Here is a 16,528-nt window from a genome sequence, read left to right on the forward strand (position 1 = left end):
GAAAAAGACTTTCCATGTTAGTCACCTTCCAGTGATGTATAAACTCTCTGACAGATAATTATTGGTGATATTGATTCTAACTAGGCCAGAAAATGAACAGGTGAGTGCGAAATAGAAAGTTATTTATAAAGATGTAATTGAAACAAAATCTATCCTGCAGGCTTGAGAGTTTAAGGCGGGGGTGGGGGGAGGTGGGGGGGTGGGAAATGCCTTTACTGGTATGTATTTGCTGTCTCTGCTGGTGTTTGGATGCTTCCTCAGGAGCGGGAAGGACACCTCCATGAAAACAACTGGTGCCACGTCCTTGCATGGGTACCAGGACAGGGGCTGCAATGGGCCTGGGTGGTCAATGCAAAAGCAGATCATCCCCTTGGGGCTGAGGTCATTTATTACTCTTCTTCTGAAGTGCAAGTTTGATGTATTTTGATACTAATTTAATTTCCCCTCCATTTTTTTGTTAACTGCTTTCTGGTGAAACCTGTGAGTACATTTTCTGCAAGCCTCTTTTTCTGCTCCCATCTCCTAAGCAGGAGGGATGATTTCTCTGCATCACAGGCGCTGTGGCATGGGGCACAGACAGGGGACAGTGCAGGCAGCAGGCAGAGGGACATGACTGTGCATGGCAGGAAAGCCACAGGAGTGACCATTTTAAAGGGGAGGTCTGATTTGGCTAGAGAGCCATGGATGCTTCATAAGCAACATCTCTTGGGGTCTGCTTTAGGCTGAAATAAATAGCCAGCTAGCGACAGCTAAAAATAGTTGTAAAAAACAGCCAGAGAAAGAGACTCTCAGCCCAAAGCAGAGGGGCCTGGTGCAATGTCTATCAGCCCAAGTCAGTGCTGGCACAACTGTCCACAGCGGGACATCAATAGTAAGATGCATTTTAATGCAGAAACCAAACTCTTAATGCTGTTAATGTGGCTGTGGGTGCTCCTTGCGGTGCTAGGACATGGCGAAAGGCCACCACCACTGCTAAGTCTCCTCTGGGCAATGGCACTGGCCCCGCTTGCCTCTTGCCAGCTGGAGACTTGGCTCCTTTTGGGGCTATGCTTTCGGGTCCTACAGCTCAGGCGCTGCAAGTCCCACCATTGCAACGCTGAAGCCCTTATGCAGGCGTAGCCCTCGCGGCTCTGCCAGAGGCCGGTGGGAGGCTGTGCTGCAGCTGCTGGCCCCAAGCACCGGGCTCACTTTCTCTAGCAGCTCTGCACACCCTCAGCTGTGCCAAGCCCCAGTTTGCTGGCCACAGACTGGCGGTGGCGCTTGCTGGGGAGAGGAGGCATTTGCCAATTTGTTATTAAATCACAGTGCTACTTATGTCAATGTTAGGCTGTTTGGGACTAAAGACACAGAAGGAGCTACATACCCAGGTTATGCAAGACAGCTTGGGGTGGTGGTACAGGCAGAGGTGGGTCTTTGGGCAGGGGTCTCTTCTCGTGGCTGGCTTCCATCCTCTCCCCACTCAGCCTCTGTTGCTGCTGGCTTTGTGGGGGTTCTGGGGCTGTGCTTTTGCACCTAGAAGACCAGGAACCACTGCAATGCTGAAGTCCTTTTGCTGCTTTATCCCTCGGTGTCCGAACAGCTCATCCTTGACCCACCTAGAGCAACCAGTTCTGATGATGCTGTGACAGCAGAGAGTTATATATAAAATGAGTAAGTGGTCCCAGTTTGGTTCCCAGGATGCCCCCAAACTTCTGGACTGTGAGAAGCTGGGCTCTGGAGCATCACAGAAGGTCACCTCCCCTGCCCCAGTGACCGCGGCGATGACATCTACCTGGAGCCATGTCCCCCAGCAGTGGTGGTGTACCTGTCCTTTCGGAGAAAGAGGCTGCAGTTCCTCTGGGGCTGTCAGCCTTTCAGGAGCAGTTAAAATAATGCAGGAAGGCTTACAAGCAGATGTGGTTCCTGTGCTGTTTCTGCCAAGGCTCAGCTCTGCAGACATCAGCTGTGAAGAAATGTTTAAACTGAGCTGCAGTGCTGCATGCCCGGCGTTTGTACGTAAACAGCTTCTAAAATCATGAGGGGGAGTGTGTAGCTCTTTCAGAGCCGACCGGATGGTTCTTCCGCTTGACATGTTCTCTTCTTGAAACAACATCACTTTGTTGAATTTTGTGGCTTTTTATGTGGAACAACATTAGCTCATCCAAGTCTGTGGTTTATTTGAAAATGAAATTCCGGTAAGTTTTGTACCATCTGGCACTGTCCAACCAAATCAGGTTTAGCAAAAAACCACTGCACACGTGTGCACAAACACATACACACCAGAAACATTATAATCATCATAATCAGTAATTGCAGGAAGCTTGGCATTGCCGGGATGAGGGGAGGGGGAGAAAATCGGTGCCTGACTCATCTCCCAGCCATATGCCCTCTGTGGGGCTTGGGTCCTTCCAGCAGAGGGCATTTTGCAAGCTGTCCCCCCTCCCCTGTGCTGCCTCTACCCCTTCCTTCTGTGTGGCAATGCCTTTGACGTGAACTTCCAAGTAGATCCAGCTGTAAATCAAACACAGCTGGGCAAGCTGCAAGACGGTGCGCCGTGTCAAATTCACAGCTGCTGTCAGGTCATTGCACTGGTTTCAAAGGAGCGACTCTGATCTACATCAGCTGAGAACCTGGCCAGACATCTTGAGGTGGGGCTGAAGTGTACAGGAGAGGTTTGGGATTGGGGTGGTGGCTTCTTGATTGCTCCGTGCAATAGCTGAAGCGGTTTGTTAGATGGGACCAGCCCTGGCTTCCCTCCTAGCTCCTCTGGTCCACAGGTAGAAGGACACATGGCAAATTCTTGACATCTTGTCCACCCATTGCACCTTTTCTCCTCCTCCCACATCTTTGCACACAGAGGCCTGTGATGGGCAAAGCTGAAAGGAGGGAAAATGTGGTCATTACCCAGGTACACAGGAGACCACTAAGCATCCACCTGTCATCTTCTCCCCTGCAAGAGATCTTACTGATCTCTTCTCCCTGGAATCCAGTGCTAGGGCTCAAGGGAATGGTTCAAAACTGCACCAGGGGAGGTTTAGACTGGACACAAGGAAGCATTTCTTCAGCAAGAAGGTGGTCGAAGAGTGAAAGAGGCTTCCTAGAGAGGTGGTTGATAACCCAACCCTGTCAGTGTTTAAGAGGCATTTGATCAATGCCTTAACTTTTGGTCAGCCCTGAACTGGTCAGGAGGCTGGACTAGATGGTTGTTGTAGGTCCCTTTGAACTGAAATATTTTATTCTGTTCTGAGTTTTGACTAATCTTTCTTAGGTTTCCCCTTTCTTCCATACTCAGCTGCTCCCAGACCTGTATTAAATGTGCATGACGGCTGGGGCAAGGGAAAAGCACTGGTAGGGAGCATGAGGTACTTGTTAGGAGAAGTTATTGTTAGGAGGTTACTAGGCAGGTTAAGAAGTTACTAGGCAGGTTTCCACTGACTTCAGCAAGCACAGGATCTCTACACATATTCACCTCTGTAAAGTGGGGGCCAGGGGAAAATATACATATTGGCTTTAAAATAACCTTAAAATATAGCAGAGATCTGCTTCTCAGAAAAAGCAACAGAAATGTAATGATGAGCTCTGATGATGAGCCAGCACCTCTGAAAGACTTCAGATCCATGGAGGGTGTAGGTGCTGCCCTGTCCAAGGGGACTAATTCCAGCAGCAGCTCCATTTTTGTATCACAGTCCGTACTTGCGTGAACAGGACTTTTGATGGAAGTCATGGTAGGCATCTCCACTCAGAACACACTGCTGGCTTTCAGTCTGCGTCACATGTGTTTAAAACTTGTACGTGTACACCTGGGAGTTTTTTTCCCTTAGCTGGGCTTGAAGAGACACCAGTGACCCTAGGGGAGGCGGAGGATGGCTGAGGAAGGTGAGATGCTGGCCACCCCCACCTAACGGGATGCCCTGGCCTGGCGGGTGAGTCCCAGCTCCTTCCACACCAGGTCACCAACACCATCTCGTACCTTGTCCAGACTATAGCTGCTAATAAAAGCAGGAATTTGGTTCACCTGAGAACATCTCTTAGGTTCTTGACTGGAAAAATAAAACAAAATCAATTCCAGCAGCAAAGGCTTTTAAAGTGTTTCTACAAGGTGGCCCCGGTGAGGCGCTGCGCTGGCTGGGCTGCGGATGGGATGCTGACACGCTGTGATAATACTTCTCCAATTCTTTTTTCACAAGGATTTTTATTTTTTTTAAATATATATATAGTTTTGCCTCCAGCATATGTTGTACTAGTGTAGCAGTTCTTCAAGTACCATGTTTTCCAGCATACGTCTGAGTGACAGCACCTAAAAACAGCAGCTGTTATATAAAATAAGGGCAGCGCTTCCCCTGCAAGCGCCATGGTGGTGGCAGGGAGCGGGGCCAGCACAGCCCAGGGGGACGACATCCCTGACCCAGTTAGAGGATGATGAAGGGGGGCACAACCCTCGGGGCAGCCTCAGACACCACCAACCTCCCCTTGACGACATGCCATCCATCACAGACTGTCACCTCTCCGGGGCAGAGGCTGCTGCATCCGTGCTGTTCATCACCAGTGGCGCTCCCCACCACTGCTGTCCTGTAGTACCGTGAATGGGTACAAAACCATAACCAGCCTAAAATATGGATCTGTGGCATCTCACTGTTATTTTGCTGATGCTGTGTATAAGGACTAAGGTAGCCATTGTTTCAGAATGATGTATGTTGTATCTTAATAAGAAGCTTAATTGTTTTACTTAGCAGGAGATGGCCAATAAAGTATTAAGGAGCCAAAACTGGCACTTGGTTTCCTTTAATATTGAGATGCAAAATCTGATTTGTACTGCCTGTAAATCTGCTGTATCTCAGCATGCAAATACTCCTGAATAATTTAGGCTTTCTTTAAGAAAACCTGTGATACACCCAGAAAAGATTAATATTCAGCAGAGTTCCGTCATCTAAGTAAACATTTTTTTTCTAAAACCGTACTGAGTTCTCATAAATTCCTTTAATGGGACAGAAACCATCGTGGCTGTTGTTCATGAGGCTTGTCTCTTCGCCTTGGTTTACTTATTTGGCAGAAAAACTTCACCTGCATAAGGCTTGAAAAGGTTTGACCCCTTGAGAGGACATGAGGGGATGTCTTCAAACACTTAACCAGGCCCAAAAGAAAAGAAAAAAAAAGGATAGCAGGAAAAAAGCTGGGGTCACAGGTCATGTTTGAATTTGTAGGAAAAGGAGATGGCTGCACCACATGGTCATCCGTGGATGGATATGGCTTTGCTTATATGCTCGCTTGCTTTGGTGGACAGGAGCAGTGTGAGGACCGATGGTCACTGTGGCACTTCCAGGCTGCACGCCACACATACAGGTAGTTTTTCTGCACATTTTAATGGGGCAGTCAGGTACCAGGGCTCCCACATTTCCGTTTCGACAATGAAATTCACTGAAATATAAGGAAGAGAACTGAAATGTATTGTGCTTTAGACTCAGGTTTCAGCAAGAAAAAGTTTTCTCTCTCTCTGATGTACCTACATCTGATATACCTGTAGGACAGATGGTGTGAGACAATGTCAGGGAAGGTGTATGATTTACCCATAACAAAGTGGGTACAAAAAAAGTTACTAGACTGTGATTATAAAACAAGCATCAGCTTTGAAATCGGTGTCTGTACTCATAAAACAAGAATTTCTGGTAGGAAACAGCCAGAGCAAAGTAAAAATGGGCTTCAGTTACGAATTTGGGCAGAAGTTCTAGTTTCTCTAAAGTCTGAGGTGTTCTGGACCAGGTAGCCCAACCACCTGGCAGGTGAGACCCACCTTTCTGTTCGGAACCCAGATGTAGAGGAATTGTAGAGGAATGAAGGCAGGTTAACTAACATTGATAATATACAGCTGTGGGCTGGCTTCAGGGGCGGTGGGGTGGCTGGTGTGGATAAGGTGCAGCTGTGGCTGGTTCCTGCTAAGCAGTTAAATGACTCTAAGGGGCATGGAAGTGGGGCACCTGATGAAGAGAGACCTGGAAGAAGCAGGAGGAGAAGAGACAAGGAGAAGGATGCAGCAGAGGCAAGAAGCAGAAGAACTGGCCTGAAAAATATGAAGAAACAGCACAAATGGTAGATGAACCTTTGAAACCTTGTGGGGGATCAATGTCTGTGCTGGGGCAAGGTGTGCTAACTACTTATTGAAGTTAACCTGGTATGGGGTGGTAAGTCTTGTTGTATCTAGCTAGTTTTGATAGTGCTGTGACACCTGGAGCTCAACTCTCTGTGGGTCTGGGTGCATTTGGGTGTCAGCCTTTGGCTCATGCACCTTTTGGGTTGGCGGCAGGTCTGGGAAAGGATGAATTTCAGAGTATGAAGAGCATCAAGCCACAGCAGGGTAGGATTGTTCTCCAGAAATATTATTCTAAAACTAAATGCCCAAGATATTGATCACTGCAGAGGGTAACTAAATGCTGGAGGGAATGAATTGCTTATTAGGAATGATATAGTCACATAGGGAAATTCTAGGTAGGCAGTTCTGGTATAAATGATGCTGCTCGCCATGCTCTTCAGAGAAGCAGCCAAATTTCCTTGACTATGGGCTGAACCTCAGAGCATCTTCAGCCTTACTGTCATGCAGTTGAGCTTACCAGGATGGTGCTTGTGGACACGAAGGCAGTTTGGAGAACCCAAATTTTCCCCTTAAAAGCAAAAGTTAATCCCCCTCCTCATCCTACCAGTCCTTGGTAATTCAACACGTTTCTTGCCCTGGGCATGACTCTATAGATATGGCAAACTGTTCCTGCCAGTGTCCCCTGGCCTGGGTGGCAGGGGGCAGCCTGGCAGCAGGTTGAGCTGGGTGGGAATTAGGGAAGATCTGAAATGAGGGAGCAGAGGGAGTCTGCAAAGTGTGGAAAAAAACCCCAAACAAACCAAAACTGTTAGCCTGTATTTGGAGAATGCTTGCTTTTATTTGGACATAAAACTGGTTGTGAGAAAATGGAATTCAGACCAAAGTGGTGCTGAAGGTTTTGCTTTCTCTCCCTTAGCCAGTGAGTGTGAAAGCTGATGTTTCTGCAGCTGCAGGCAGGCAGCAAGCTGCTGCCAACACTCACGTTTCCATATGCTCTCACAGCTGGAAATACTGCCTCCATGTTGTTTCCAAATAACCAATATCAGAGGGTAATTTGAGCACCTTATTTTCACTAAGGAAAGTGCCAGATAAAAATGTTTCACAGAAATGCTTTGATGCAGCTGTGTGGCTCTTGTTAGTCCATCCCCTCCAAGATGTGGAGGCACCTTGTTCCCACCAACCCTGATGCCTGCTAGGAGCTCCAGAGACTGAGGAAACGGGTCCCACTCGCGGCTCTAGGACACATGGGGCCAGGGGTGCCCCAGCTCTCCTTGAGCCCATGGGGGGGCCAGCATGCCCAGACAGCCCCTGGGAAAGGTGATGTCCAAGAGCACACTCTCCTTCACCTTTCTTGGCTCCGTTCAACCATGGGATAAAACAACCACGTGTGTCTTTCCAACCTGTATCCCTTGTCTTGACATTCCCACATGATACAAACCTGTTTAAAGTACTTAAATAGTGATGCTCAGGACCTATAAAAACTTTTCATGGCTGTGGGTATGAGGCAATGGATGGGGAACTCTCCATGAGCCACAACCAATGGAGGTTGAAAGAAGAGTGTCTGGGAGCATTTTGGAAGCCAAGGCTTGGTATTTCATTGAAGTGCTGTGCCTGAGAGAAAGGATGTAAACACAGCCATAAAAGAAACCCCAGTGACTAGTCCCTTCATTTCAAATGGCAAAGTCTGTAAGACTGTTTATTTCAATAAATAGTCAAGGAAGTATCTTCAATCAAGTGACAGTTCATTCCTATACTGTAATTAAATTTGAAGCTCAATTGCTATTGTATAAGTCAATGGCATAGACGGGATTATTACAGGAAAATCCCCAGGGATGCCAAGACTGGTACAGGTGGAAGGGAGTTCAATGTGGGCTTTTATGGCTGTGCTATAAAGGTGAAAGCAGCCCAGGCCAGGTCCTGTTGCTGGGCTGGTCCTGGGCTGCAACCCCTTGAGGCACAGGTCAAGCATGAGTCATGCAATTGCCAAGAACTGGTGTCTCCTCCCTGCAAAGGGAGGTGCAGAAGGGTGTTAGCCCTTGGAAAATCGACACAAGCTGGACATCAGCTTCTGGGGCTGCAGCAGACACTGCTCCCCACTATATCCCTTACCTGGCCACCTTTTGCCATGCCAAAGCATGGCTGGGTGGCTGGAGCTGTGAGTGGGAGCTCCAGCACGAACATGCATTTGCAAGCTGTTAGCTTGTTAGCCTGACAGGTTGCTGAGCACCTCTTCTCCCAGCAAGGGGACAGTTTCTCCAGCTGCAGCACAAACACAGTCACACCAGGCTGTGCTGGAGGCGCAGAGGGAGGCAAATCCCTGGCACCAGCAGTGCTGAGAACCTCCCAGGGTGAAGGACCACCCCTCTCTATTGCTCCCTGAGGACAGGGTCAGACACGTCTGCTGGTGTCCAGCTTGCAGCTGTTTTCCCTCGGCTCGTCTCTAGTTACTGCCCAAGTCCTTCACTTCATCCTTGTGGCTTCCAAGTCCTTCAGCTGCTTCTCCTGGTTGTACTGAAGGAAGAGAAAAGGGACCAAAGCTGAAACTGCTTGCTCCTGCTCCAGCGGACAAACAAAAAGAGTATAATCACACTTATTTGGCTTGTATTGCATGAAATAATTTTAACAAATCTTAAGTTTTGGACAGCCTAGGTGGTAATCCTAAACACAGGGTCAGATGACACTGCTGGAATGGTGCAGCAGCTGTAACCGGGGTGAAGCCTCAGTGCAGTGTAAGCTCAGGGTGCTTCTAACAATGGTGCGCTTCTTGTTGGAAAGTGGGGATGGGTTTTTTCCCCTGTTTGAGTTAGTTTGTGAATTTCAAAAGAAAACAGTGCCTCTAAGCTGTCAATAGATAAGTCTAAGATAATGAGTATAGTTTTCACCAAAAAATCTGGTACTGATGGAATTACTGCTTATACAAACAAAAATCCCCATTATAATACAACCCAGAAAATTACATGGTAATTTTCTTTCTTAAAAAAAGGTACCTTTCCTTTATCCCTCCCTGCCATGTTACACTCTGTTATGAAGAGGTTTCTTGCCATTGTCTTTCTTTTCTAGCTGCCCATCATGTTCCAGGTGTCACAGCTTTATGCTTGTATTTCTTTCCTGCTCTGCATGAAGCGATGCCACAATTGCACAAAACAACAGCTTTTCATAAGCCCTTACCCTCCTGCTGTGAGTTTCCGGAATGGGACACCATGGAAAGCCTGATGCTGAGGGTTTCAGTGAGGGTCATGGGTTTGACCAGCCGCCCATGACCAGCAAATGTGACCACAAGCTTTACCACAGCAGCGCCACACCACTGCTGGTGCCTGGTGGCCAGCAGCACGGCGTGCTCCATGCCCTGCTTTCTCTTCACATGTGCTGGTGAGCATGCAATGATGTCCCCTGGTGCTGGCTGCACGTCCTGTGGAGGTGGGCTTACACTCTGACAGTCTCCTCTTCTCCGAGTGAAGCAACAGTGATAGCTGCAGCTTCTCCTTACTGTGCTTTCCGTGGGCTTTGGTGTCAGTGCTGGGGATCACCTCCAGGCACGAGAAACCAGCCCAGGCCCCATTGTCTCCTCTGTACTTCATCTGCCGCCAAGGAAAGTGCCAATTAGTGCCAGCTGTGCTGGACTGCTTGTTGCAGGGCTGAGAGGGGGCTGGTTTCAGCCCCCATCTCTTGTTTTCTCTGTGCAGCATCTGACTCCCTGAGTCTGCCCACTGATGTCCAGGGATTCCTTTAAAGAAAGGAATAATCTGTATTCGGACAGCTTGATGTTCAGCATCCTGTTTTATTTTATATTTGAAATAAAATAGATTATTATTAAAATAGTGATGTGGTAATAACTTCCATACTATGAGGGTGCTAAGGAGCCAGAGCAGACTGGCTTGGGGCATTTGCAGCCCTCTTGCCCCTCCTCACTTACTGGTTCCATGGCTGCTTTCAGAGTCCGGCACAACTGGCAGGAGAAAACCAAGAGGCATCTCCTATAAGTAAATACTTCTGAGTTTCAGATGGTTGGCAGGGTCAGGGTGCACCAGAGTAGGCTGAGATGTCACCAAGCAGCGGATGCACAGTTCCCAGCACAGGTTAGCTTGTTTAGCCATCACTCCCAAATGAATGGGGACCTTTGCTGTGGTTCCAACCATCCCACAGGACTGAGCTGGTTAACATATGCCCATCCTCTCAGCACTGGTGTGCTGGTGAGAGGCGTGCAGGTGTGTTTGAACCTGACGTGGGTTGTCTGTTCCTCTGTGAGATGTCACTTTCAGCCGGAGATGCTTGGGGGGACACTTCAGCACCAGGGCACAGTGCCCCCCTCGGGTGGTCCTGCCCCACTGGGACAGCCAGTGGGTGAGCAGGACTTGGGCGATGCCTTTATGACCTGGGATGGTTTAAGCCGAGGCAGTGAAACTGCTCCTATTTCTAAAAAGAGGTGACTTGCCCTCAGGATCACAGCGCAGGGCACTGCGTGGAGTCAGGCTGAAAAGCTGCCGGTGGAAAGATTTTGATACAAAGCAGGGGGCAAAGCAAATGGGTTTTCCTCTGAAGCCATTGCTTCATCAAACAGATTGCTTTCCCCAACCTGTCAGTAATTCCCAGGCACCAGTTAGCTCTTATAGATTCATAAACGGCACATGGAAAACACCTTAGCGAGTCATTTAGCCATAGCGTATTTGCAATTTATAGCTTACTTCCTTAGAGCCCTGCTAAGTCATTAAGCAGCCTTGTGGTTTGAGCGAAGGTTTAGGAGCCAGGAAAATCTGGGATGAGTCATTTGCTCACGCACTAGTGACCTGAGCAAATCGGTTGACCTCCTTGTGCCTTGGTCTGTGAGACCAGCCACGAGGCACTGGCTCCCCTGCAAAGTCAGGGGCTTGCCTGGCTCTGGCAAGAGCAAGCCCCCGGCCCAGGCTGGCAATGTGCAGTGCACAGCCTGGGTGTCCCAGGGCCAGGACCCTGCAGAGCTGCAACCGTTCCTGCTCCCTTGGTGGGGGTGACAGCCCCAAGCCCTTTGAAAGCCGAGGAAAGACTTTCAGAGATTTCAGTGCGCTTGAGACCAGGACTCGCTCACTTCCCTCCAGCATCTGTCTGGCTTTTGAATAGCTTGTATAATAAGTTATAAATGACAATTAAAACATAAAATGAAGAGGGGACCAGATGGCTCCAGGCAACATTTAAAAATACCAAGACTATTTCTAAATGCAGATCACCAGATCCAAAACAGCCCTGGGCAGACTTAGCTGAAGGTTATTTGCTGGCCTGGCTGGAAGGACATGTGTGGTCCCAATCAGTTCTCAGAAAATGCCGTTAAAACAACATTTGCTGGCCAAAGCAGGAGGGAGGCCCAGGACTTGGGCAGTCCTGAGGACGCAGATCTTTCTTTTAAGGGGGTTGCTGAGAGCTGTTGGGTGAGCAGTGACAAAGGTAGGTTGCATTGATGTCCCCATTCCACCCTGAGAAAGGTGAAGTGCTGTGCTGGAAGTTGGATCAGGGGAGAGGAGCTGTGTGGTGTCCTGACATCTTAAGCATCATCTTCTAAGGATGTGGCTGCTGACACCATGGGTATTATTGCTGTGGATACCTACTACCGGTGGTGACAGTGCTTTTTTCCCCTCCCTGCCACCTTAGCTGACCTAATTTCTGTCTCCAAAAATTTGGCCAGAGGGGAAAAATTACAGGGACCCCATAAGATAATTCATCACTTGACAGGGGAAGCTGTGTCTGTGAACCTCTGGCTGAGGGAAGGCCATTGGAAAGGGAGCTCTTGTCAATAAAACTAGGCAAAATGAAAGGCATTTGGAGAAAAAAAGAAGTGGTCTGGTACCACAGTACCTGCCTAGATTCAGTATCAGTGCAGCTGAGCCACATTCAACCCATGAGACAACTTTATACATGTCGTCCTTGCCTTGCAGGCAATAAGCATGGTGGGGAGGTGGGCATGGGTCTGTCTCCACAGGTTCAGCAGCCAAAGGCCCCAGCCACCCCACAGGGCCAGGTGCTCAGAGGTGTGACTGCTATTATGGGGTCTGTGCTGCAGAATAAGCTTCACATCCAGAGATTGCATTAGACTAGATTCCCCTCTCCTGGAAAGACAGGAACCAGCATGGCCCATGGGGAACCAAGTTCATTTGACCTGGACATAGCACTTGGGCTGAAGTTTCAGCCAGATGAGAACCAGCTAGCACATACACCCCATGTCTTACATGAAGACTTCCAAGCCAGCTTAGCTAACTTTTCTAGCCCTATGCCACAGCTTAGAGAGAAGCAGATGGATAAAACTCTATGGCCCGCACTATACAAGATGTTTAAGCAGATGATCACAGTGGCTGCTTGGATCTTTCTAATTAATAGTTCCATTTTGCCATGTTAAAAATAAGCTTGGTTATCATTTGCTTTTGCTTTTTCCTCTCTTGTACACGCTTCCACCTCCTGCTTTCAGCTGAGCCCGGAAGCAGAAGTATCACGTTACTATGAGAGAAGCTAGTTTTGTGGTATTTCCATCCCATCCAGAGCCAGGAAACAGTCAATTTTGCAAGACAGCTTGTACTCAGTAAATTTCCAGCTCAGTTTATATTTCTGTATTTATTTAGATTTGTGCTAACCATGTAAAAGAGCACTCATCCCAAGTGAGGTGCTGTGGGCAAACTTCAAAAAACCAAATTTCACAGACCAAGGACCCCGAGTAACAGGCCTTTCACTGGATGGGTAGCTTCTGGCTAACTCCTCTCTTCTGAAAAGACACCAAGATTGACAAAGACATGGACAGTCAGCTTCTGATATAACACTTAACTCTTTACAATAACTCAAAAGTAAACTTTTAGTAAATCCCACCAGTAAAATCACCATTTCTGACAACGTTTTCCTGTACCCTTGAGACCTTCCCTTGAACTTTCCTTCCTTCCCTTTCTTTTTCTGCATAACTTGTATCTGTAACACATCACATTTACAACTCTCATGGTCTTTGGCTAGATGCATGATATCCCCGCTAGCATCTTCCCATGTCCCAGCTGAGCAACCAGGGACCTGGGCAGATGTTTATGCTTGTATGGGAAAAGCACAATGGCTCCAGGGACTGAACTCTTCTGTCTTGACTCCTCTTCTCCTTCAGCAGCACAGTCCTGCCACAGGCAGAAAAATCTGCATTTCCCATGGGACAGCAGTGCTCACACCAGCTGCTCTGCTTGTTTAGGTCTGCAGCCAGCCTGTCCTTATTTCTGCATGCCAGTGTTCCCAAATACCCTCAGATTGAGTTGCATGTGCACAAACCACACACGCTCATACATAACACATGCACCCTTAACTCTTAAAACAGAAAGATGAAAGGTTGGGAGGGTTTTTTTGAGGCACCAAGAATCCTGTGGTCTTTATCAAGTTAGGGTGAAAACATTCATGCCAGATAGAGCCACTGTTGCAGCTCCCTGGTGGGCTACAAATGGGTCTGAACCAACCTCAAAGCCAGCCGGACTTGAAGACTTGAAAAAAAGCCCAACAAACTTGAAGCCAGCTGCCATCATCCAACACCAACTCAAGACAGATTTTTTTTTTTTTTTTAACCCTGTTTCAAAGTTGTCCTGTGCTCTGCTGAACACAACTGCGGGTCTCCGTAACGGTGCCCGAGTTAACACAGTTCCTTGGATGGTTCATGCCGTAATGCTGACGGGGCAGGGAGGAAAAGGCAAGTGAATATTCCCTTGTATCTTTGGTAAGAGAGCAAACTCTCTTAGGAAAGGCTTGTGAAACTCAGGTTGACGTACCACAGTTGAAGGCCATTACACAAAATGGTGACGACATGCCAGAGTCCATGGTTTACGTGGCAACTCAGTGTATTGGGAACAAAGCCCATAGAGCATGTTACAGACTTTGAGGGCCAGAAGGGAATATTTTATAAAGCGATTTGGAGCCTTTGGGCTGTTACTGGATCCCCACACCGCTCTCGCCATCTGGATGAAATTGCAGGGTTTTGAGTGGGGGGTGGGGTGGGTGGGTGACAGGGCCCACCTAAAGCAATGCCTCCGTTGACCCCACAGCCTTGCACATGGGTGTGAGCGTTGCCTCAGCAAAGGCCATGTGGCTTCTCCGCCACCGGCTGCCGCAACAGCCCTGCTCCCTGCTTCCCAAGGCAATGCCACGGCTGCAACGATGCCCTTGTCTATTGCAAGCCACTGCAGGGCTGGGGCTCAGCCTGGCTCAGGCAATGGATCTCAGCTGGCTCCCGTCACTGGGGCACAGTTTTCTTGCAGCAGATTAGGTTAAAATTTGGAACAGAAGCTGTTCATCTCTTCACATCAGCTTTGGCATCTCTGCAGTTTGTTTAACAGGCTATAGATGGCTTCAAACTCCAGCCAAGGGGTTGAAGATTGTGCAATAACTTACCACAAGAAGGGCTGTTAAAAAATATTCCTGCTTGTACCAAGTCAGATACTAAATGTGTTAGCTGACAACGCGATCTACGACATTTAAACAGGGTTATTAAAGTCATAAGGACAAGACACTGCCAGTTTGACCACGCTCCTACAGATTTGTCTTAGGGGTTTGGCTTCTCAGTTAACAGCCTGTGGCTCTGGATGTGCCCAGGTCTCACCTTACCTGAGCGGCAGCAGGGGAAGGTGGAGATGTGGAGAGAGATGGGTGTCACAGAGTAAAAGCCTATTGTACAAAACAAAAAGGGTAATTTGGCTGTTCGCAGCAAGAGAAACACATTGAACTAGCAAAGTTATAAAGGCTGTTAGTCTTGTGCCTTGCAGCTTCCTGCTTCAGACTAAAAAAGCACAGCATATAAATAGAGCGGGCAAGTGTGAACTGATGATAGCAATACACTACTCCACATTTAAAATCCCTGGAGCTCAAGTTTCTTTTGAGTCATTTGGGTTGATTCTGTGCAAATATGGGACGTTCAGTACAGGTGCCTGCAAACAGGAATCACACTGCTGGTTGCTCCTGCGGGCATCCCAGGACAGCGGAGAGGTTAGCAGCCTTAAATCTCAGTTTTCTGCACTTAAAAATAAACTTGGCAGCCCTCCCCAGAAAACAGGCATGCTCTTTCCAAAGAAAACATCCTCGCCTGCAGATGCTTTTGTCACAGCAGCAGTGACGGTGGAACCAGAGGAGCTGAATTTGCTCATAGGCCACACCGGCGAGAGCTTGCTGACGTCTGCGTGGCTGATGCCGAGGGAGACGTTTGCTCCCTGAAACGCCTTTTGAATGAAAATGTACCTTTGGGGAAAACATTTTAAAAACAAGAAGCCTCAGCATTAGGTACTCAATTCTGTATGTAAAACTGTTCCCATTTGGGCTTAGGAGATTAATTTGGTCTGGGGGGCTTTTTGTTTTTAAAGATGACTGTAATCTTAGGTTGAAAGTTTACTGTATGAAACCCCACTTTCTCTTAGGACATTCTTTTTGCGGAACAACCTAAGAAGCATAGTAGCAACAAGCTCCTTGCTATTTAACCTTAAAATCATACCAGAGAACAGAAAAGAAAGTTAATTCTACTCAAAACCTCAGCAGGTTGGTATACAAGTGCACAGAAGCAACAGCATGCTCTATTTAATAGTTTTTTTCTTATTAATTAATTAGCAGGCTTTTTCTCACTCAGAAAAGGCCTCATTCTTTTCCTCATAAATATTGACTTTCTGTAATAAACACAGCTGGGAAACAAAAAAGCACTTGTATGTCATAGTTCTCCTGTCACAGGTTTGTAGGGCTCTTCCTTTTTGCACAAGACCACAGATTTCCTCAGCCCAAGTTGTCTCAGTTTAGAGAGACGGTGCCTTTGGGCTGTTTGTCTTCCTCGATCCTGTCACCTAGAAGAGAGGGGAAAACACCCAGTCTCTCTCTCCATGCTGCTTGAAGGAGCTACACTGAAAACATGAAAAAAAGGGGGAAAAAAAGGGGGGGGGGGGAAGCACACAAAACCCACACACATACACAAAAGCCCACACCCTATTAAGAGAAATCACATCAAGCCTTCAAGCCTTTAACCTCTGCATTTGTGTCATTTGAGGGCTGGGTTTCCAAAATTAAATTCTTGGGGTGGCACCGGGAACACGTGACGGGCAGTGAGAGGCTCCTACGTGCCACCAGCAGTTCTGTCCTGGAAGGCCATGGCCTGGTGCAGCCACAGATCCCATGCACAGGCATGTGCACAGGCGTGCGCACCACATGCTCTCTGCTGCTCGCAAGCACGGTTGGCTGACAGCCCTGCTGGGACTGCCCTGTGCTCCCCAGAGGGACACGGAGACACGGGGATGTCACCTCAGTCCTGCTGACTGCAATACGTGATGCTCTCAGAATGCTCAAAGCCTTGCAGTGACTTGTTGACTCCTCATGCCAGACCCAAGGAGGCAGTGAGAGCTTCCCCTGGCGCCGAGCTAATGTGCCTCAGGCACCGGCAGAAAACCCCGAGGCTGTTCGCCTTGAGCCTGTGCCCCCCTCATCGGTGACACATCCTTCGCCATCCTTGCGCCTGCCCAC

The sequence above is a fragment of the Falco biarmicus genome, chromosome 5, assembly GCF_023638135.1.
Source record: "Falco biarmicus isolate bFalBia1 chromosome 5, bFalBia1.pri, whole genome shotgun sequence".
Taxonomy (NCBI): Eukaryota; Metazoa; Chordata; class Aves; order Falconiformes; family Falconidae; genus Falco; species Falco biarmicus.